Raw genomic sequence first — 6,752 nt, 5'->3', positions numbered from 1 at the left:
TGCATTGGCATGTGTGTGGAGGTCAGAGGTCAGTCACAGGAGTTCATTTTCTCCCTCCACCTTATAGATCCTGGGGATTGAACTTGTTATAAGTCTTGGTGGCAAGTGCCTTTATCCATTGAGGCATCTCACTGGCCTAGGTTTAGAGTGTCAGCATGAGGTGTTGCGCTTGTGTTCTATGTCTGTCTGTCATCTGTCTGTCTCTGTGTTTTTAAGCTAAAGCCTTCTTTCCCTTTTAAAACATGTCAGACTGGGAAGGTAGTCAATCCCTTCCGTCTTACCTCCACAGAGCAGGCAGAGCTTAACCATCTAAGGGCACAGAAGATGTCTCCATGTTTCCCAGTCATTCTTGGCATTACAAGCCTGCTGTTAATGACATGCTTCAAGCTGGCTTTAGTCCTCTTTACTCCCATTTTTCTGACCTGAAGAATATCCCTGGTATCTGCTCTCCTTATAGAACATGGTATTTATTATTCTTGACCAGCTGCCTTCCAGAACACAGCATGTATCATCTGGGGTCTCTGTCATCAGTTCATTTTTGTGTCTTTTCAACTATGTAACGGACACCAGAGTCTTTCCTCGGTTCTCTGCCCCAGTGATTTTGTGTTATGCAATTACTCCTTATTTTTTAAAAGCAGCTAAATCTGAACACACAGCATGATGGTAAACCAAGTGACACCCTCTGGGCTGTGGGGTAGGCCGTGCTGGGGGACGAGTACAAACGTGCAGTGGAGAACGGAAACAGATGTACAGAGCATCGCTGGTTGTTGCAGACCTTCCTACACCCCACATAGCCCCTCTGCCCTTCAGAGCCAAGGCATTTCACTTGAATGTCTTCTCCTTTCCACTTCTTTATTTAACTCTCCCCAGGGGATTCCAGGCAGCTCACAGTCACAAAGGACTACCAGGAAAACATCATCTAAGCTGGGTGTATCTGTTTCCATGGTTCCTGAGAGGTTAGGGTGAGGGAAGGAGTTGGAACTCAGGCCCTAACACAAGTCTTCTATTCTCTTTTCTTTTCAATGCATAAACACGTACAGTACTCCCCTCTGGGCAGAGGAACTGGACCCCACTTAGCGGTTCATTTAGATTCCGCATGCGTGAGGGATATTGTTTTTGCTTCATTATAAGAGGCACTATTTCTTCCAATTGACCATTTTCCCCCTTATGCTTTGCCAAAGTAGCCTGTTTACAATCTACTCTCACAGATTACAGTCCTTACCAGAGGCAAGTGGGGAGAAATTCAGACACTGCAAAGCTTAGAGACGCCCCACAGAGTTGGAATGTTTTTTTTTTCAAAGGGGGAAAAACAATCTGCAAATGAGTACGTATTTGCTGAGTCTCCCCTGCCACACAGCCAGCTGGACAACCTGTCAATGACTCCCATTCAGGAACAACAAAGACCCGTGTCAGAAGTCAAGGGACAGGAGGCTGAGAACGAACAATAATTTTGTACTTACACAGCAGTTTTTATCCGAAGACCTCAGAGTGCTTTTTAAACATTAATTAAATGCCCAACAGCCCTGTGACATGGCTGTTGTGTCGCTGTTTCCAACTGGTGGGGGGTGGTAGGACCAGAAGTGTCAGCATGGAGCAAAGTTGGAAACAGGCCATGTTACATGCCTGTGGATTGCGGACTCAGAAGTGGAAACATTTCCTTGTAAGCCCAAGGCTGTGGTCAGGTGTACAGTGTTCACTGGGATAAGGAAGTGGTCTGGTGACTTCCCAGGAGGAGCTAGGTTATGGATAAGTGAGTGTACCAGCTGCACCAGGACTTGAGGGATAGTGGTATGGTCTCCCCAGAGGCTTCGTCATCACACACCAAGTCACTACAAACTGCTTTTTGTAGCAGCATGATGGCAAATAGTGACTCTCATGTGGCATTTTCTGGGAAGATGTGACTAGTTATCTAGACATACACCCACCACAGACCAAAGATGTGACCCCACCCAAGTCTAGCTTGTCCACCCAATGACTCCATTACAGAGAAGCCCACTGCATTGTGGGTGACGACTCACAATCTGCAGTTAGCCTCACTTCAGAGACCTTTTCTCCCAGCCACTGTTTCTTGCTGCTATAATTTGGGGGGAGGGACTTGTGAATTTTATAATTTTCATGAGCTTCCAGAATCTTGTCAATTTGCTCCCTGAGTCTTATGACCCCCTTTCCCACTCCCAGTCTCAGGAGAGAATGTTCAAACTGAGTGGAAACAGATGCATAAGAAAGAGTTGGCTTTGATTGCTACATACGTGTCCAGAACTGCCAGGTGGGACATAGTATATTCTGTCTTGTGTTGGACCATCAATCTATGTCTTCCAAAGAGGCCTACTGAAGTCTTACCCTCTGGTACCTATGAATACAACCTATTGTGGAAGTGAGGCCTTTGAAAATGTAGTCACCATGAGATGCTGTGGCTTAGGCTGATGTCCCTATAAAAAGAGGGGAATTGGGCACAGGCATAGTCACACAGAAAAAAGAAGGCCTCGTGATGTCGGAGGGAACACTGGACATGATACATTCGCAAAGCTAGCGAGTGTCAAGGTTTGCTGGCAACACCGGAAGCAAGGAAAGAAGCCTAGAGGTGGTCCATCCCACACGCCTTCAGAGGGAGCATGGCTCTGCAATACCTTGTATCCGATTTCTGGCTCCCAGATCTCTGAGTATCTCTTTGTTGTCCTTGTTATTTTAACCTGGCCAACATGTGGCCTTTTGTTACTGGAGCTCCAGAAAGGAGCTTAAATGACTTAAATAAGGAGGCTTTCAAATCTAGGGCGGTTAAGACATCATGCATTTGAAAACATATCCCACTACCCAATAACCAGGGGAAGGTTTCCTGGAAGGACTGGGCTGGAATAGGATTTTAAATGGATGGTGGTGTCAATAATGGGATGCTCTAGCTGATGATGAGGACAGGTGGGTGGGATGTGGTGAGGCACAGTGGGGACAGGCATCACAGTGCTCCTGTGACATGGGAGATACTGGCTACACAGATGTATCTCCACAGATGGGGATATATTACACAGGTGTTTTATATATCTCTTTTAAAGATTTGTTTTTATTTATGTGTGTCTGTGTGTATGTGTACAGAGGTGTCTGTGGAGGCCAGAAGGGGGCATTGGATCCCCTGGAGCTGGAATTAGAAGAGATTGTGAGCCACTAGAAGTGAGTTTTAGAAACAAGAACTAATATTCTCTGGAAGAGCAGCAAACATTCTTAATCACGGAGACATCTCTTGAGCCTTTGTTTTTTATGGTTTTTTTTTTTCAGTCTTATTTTAGTATGTTGACTTGCAGTTGTATAAATGCCTTCAATACATTCCATTTCTTCATACCTAAAGTTGTTATTGTTTAAAAAAAAATTAAAATATGTACCCAGAAGCCATGGCTGCTGGATCAAGGGTAGCAAAATGGGAAAAAAAATTCTGTTGAAAGTTAAGACCCAAACTCTGGAAATACCATTATTCAGTCGTGAGTGAGGTTGTAGACATTCAGGGCGGGAAGTCATCTGTTGTATTCATCTTTCATCTTCCTCTCTTCAGACTCTTTCTTTTAAAAATACAAGCAATCCCAGCAGGGGGAACACATAAATCAATACAACGTGGGCAGGATACATTACTGTCTGAAAAAGAGATTGCACTGGAGTCAGACAGATGTGTCCTGGATCCTAGGCTCCATCAGTCACCAGTTCAATCACATTAAACAAATTGCTTGGACTCTTGGTGTCTCAATTTACTCATTTGTTAGGTGGATGCTAGTAATATCTCTTGAATTTTAAGTAAAAGCATGGTATAAAGAACACGCTAAATTATCAACCTCATTTTCTTCTGCATGTGTGTGGGTAGGGTGGCTGGGAACTCAGAAAGGTCCTCCAGGTGGGAAGTTATGCACAGCTGTTGCAGCTACAGTGGCTCACTAAAGGCCTTCTGCACGATTCCGCACAGCGTGGCCCCAATGACACGAAAATGTCCATAGTTCCAAAAGGGTTTATTTTCATGGTGGATGGTAGATAGACCTGCATGTACCCCCCGAAACTCAGGCAGACCTGAGTTAAATAGGAAGGGAGAAAGGAGAGTCTGGGGAAGAATGCTTAGTTGGCTCCGCCCTCTGGCCTTCATTAATAAGTAAATCTCTCTAGGACCTGAGGCCTGTAGTCACACCTTCTACCTGTGCACTTTGGGAGGGGCTGTAATGGCCTATGTGACTGAACAATGTAGGTCCATGGAGACTAGACTATGTATCAGGACCCTGGGTTCTGGGGACGTGGCCAAACATCTGCCCTTTCTCTCTTGGAGTCTCGGGGTTCCAGGCCCATGCCCAGGCAAGAACCAAGATACCCTTACACAGTCCCACACATGTGGTTTCCTTCTCTTAGAGGCTTTGCAAGATGCTAGACATAGGGCAAGCACTCCAGAGTGGCAGCAGAGATGGGGCCGTCTGATGGAAGAGGTTTCAGAATGGGTCTGCTATCCTTCTCCCTATGGCTTCAGCAAGCTCCACTCCTGGGAGCTTCCTTTTTGTCCTTTCTAGGTCCCTAGGGCTGTTGGGATTCAGAGTTCCAGCTTCTAGTAGCTAGCCAGCAGTGGGCAATGGAAAGAGGGCCTTCTCTACCTTCCCCTTTTTCTACCTTTCCATTCTATGGAGAGGGTCACAGAGAAACAGAGGAATCCCATGTGAGGAGCAGCAAGCAGCAGCCCAGGTTGCCAGTGGAGTTGGCTCTCTGCAAGCCATGAGCCCATTAGTACATTGAAAGGAAGCAGATATCTCTCCATGCATCAGCCTAGGCAACTCACCCTTCTCATTGTCACAGGTCTTTGTTGTTGTTGCTCCTGCTGCTTTGTCTTGTTTGTTGTGGTGTTGTGTTTTTGGTACATCTTCATTTGAATGGAGGGTTTCATACACACCAGGTAAGTGTTCTGCCACTGAGTATGTTCAGAACCTGTACAGATACTAGCGAGTCTTTAATATGACTATTTTTCCAGGCTCTCCACAGCCAACATATGACCAACCACTTTGGTTAATCACTCTTGAAACTACATTCTCCCTCACCCACAAATAAAGGTGGAATTCCACACATCAACCAGTGCTTAATGGCTTCTTTCCTGCCATGACTGCTCCTGCATGTCTGTACCTTGGCTAGGCTAGGCTTCTGTAAAACTGTCTCTGACTCTTTCCCCAGTCTCTGCCTTGGCGGCCAAGGGCTCACTGCCACTGTACTGGCTGCTACTGAGTCTGATCTTGCCAATAGAAGCTCCCCAGTAATAAGTTAATGTCTGGAGAATTCTGGGAACTGAACTACTTTCTGTCACCCCCTGCTTTCAGAAATACTTTGTTCTTCCTTACCAATGAGCTAAAATCCATGGTGGTATTCTCCAGGAAGATGCCATTCTCAGTGGGGTTCCCAGGCAGGAGGAGGTATCTCTCTCTTCCTCTAGAGTCTTCAAGAATGTTTTTTTTTTTTCAGGAATTCAAGGGTCTCACACATGCTAGGTAAGCACTCTACCACTGAACTATAGCACCAGCCCTCTTTGTATTTTTAATTTTGAGATGGGACCTCATTACATTGCTCAGGCTGGCTTCGAACTCATTTTGTAGCCCGGATTGGCCTTCCTAAACCTCTCTTGTCTTATCTGCCGAGTAGTGGGATTTAACCACAATGCCACCAGACTTGTAACTTCAGGAAGGACTCAACTCCAGATTCTGCCTCACAACCATGTCTCCTAGAAAGTATGAAGGCTGAACAGCAAGATGGTAGCATTCTTGCCAGGCCCAGCCAGACAAAGTCATAGGAAGAGCCAGGAAGTGCTGAAGTGGGAGGAGCTTCTGCTTCCCTGTTTGAGTTAAACAAGCACTTCCTCCTGGACCAGCCTAAGGCACATAGGAAATTCCCCCTCATTCTACAAACATCCTGTGTGTCATGCACCACACACGTATGTACAGAGCTTGGCAGCAAAGCTTATCTTTAATGCTCATTAAGATCATAACAGTTTAGACAGGATGCTGCTGGCAGAATTCATGCCCAAGCAGGCCACTGCCAGCAGATGCCAGCTCCTGCCTGTGGTCTACACAGCCAGGAGAACTCTGTAGTCAAGCACCTCACATCAATGTCTCTCCTTTGTGCTCTCAACTTTTGCTTTCACCTATGGTTTGCTGTGGCTTCTGTACTCCCATTGCAATGTTCATCTCCTCCCGAATCAATGCCATTGTTCTGTGAAGAACATCTCTCTGATTATTATTTAGGTTGACAAAATGCTGCTGAGATTGACAGCCACGTGTCTTACATTCCCTACACCTTTTTTCCTAGTACCAGCAAACGAGTCCTGGGCTTTGCTCAAACAAACAGACAAACAACCAACAACAAGGAAAACCTCAAACCCAACCAAGTGTCCAACAAAATTCCACCTTATTTTTTCGCTCAGGTACCCAGAATCCCTGATGATCTCAGCTCAGGGCCCATGAGTACATTCCCTCAGGCTCCTGCCAGCTTTCCTGAAAGGGCATGGGACCAATCTTGCTGAACTTCCTTCAGCTTCAGCACTCACTCCTTGGTGTGGTTTAGAGTTGCAGGGGACTGACTTGGATATGGCTCCGGGGGTGGCTAGGGAGCTAGATGCAGATCCAGGAGGATGGAGAAGAGAGAAAGAAGCTCATTGGCCAGCTTGAGTTCCCTGCTTCCCTGCTGAATCTCACGCTGGCTTGGAGACAATGCTATAATCTGGGTTCTTTATCCTTATGTGTATCTTTGTGTCTCCATTC

Source organism: Grammomys surdaster, unplaced genomic scaffold (genome assembly GCF_004785775.1).
Source record: "Grammomys surdaster isolate TR1022 unplaced genomic scaffold, NIH_TR_1.0 137, whole genome shotgun sequence".
Classification (NCBI taxonomy): domain Eukaryota; kingdom Metazoa; phylum Chordata; class Mammalia; order Rodentia; family Muridae; genus Grammomys; species Grammomys surdaster.
Note: the sequence above shows the minus strand (reverse complement) of the source record.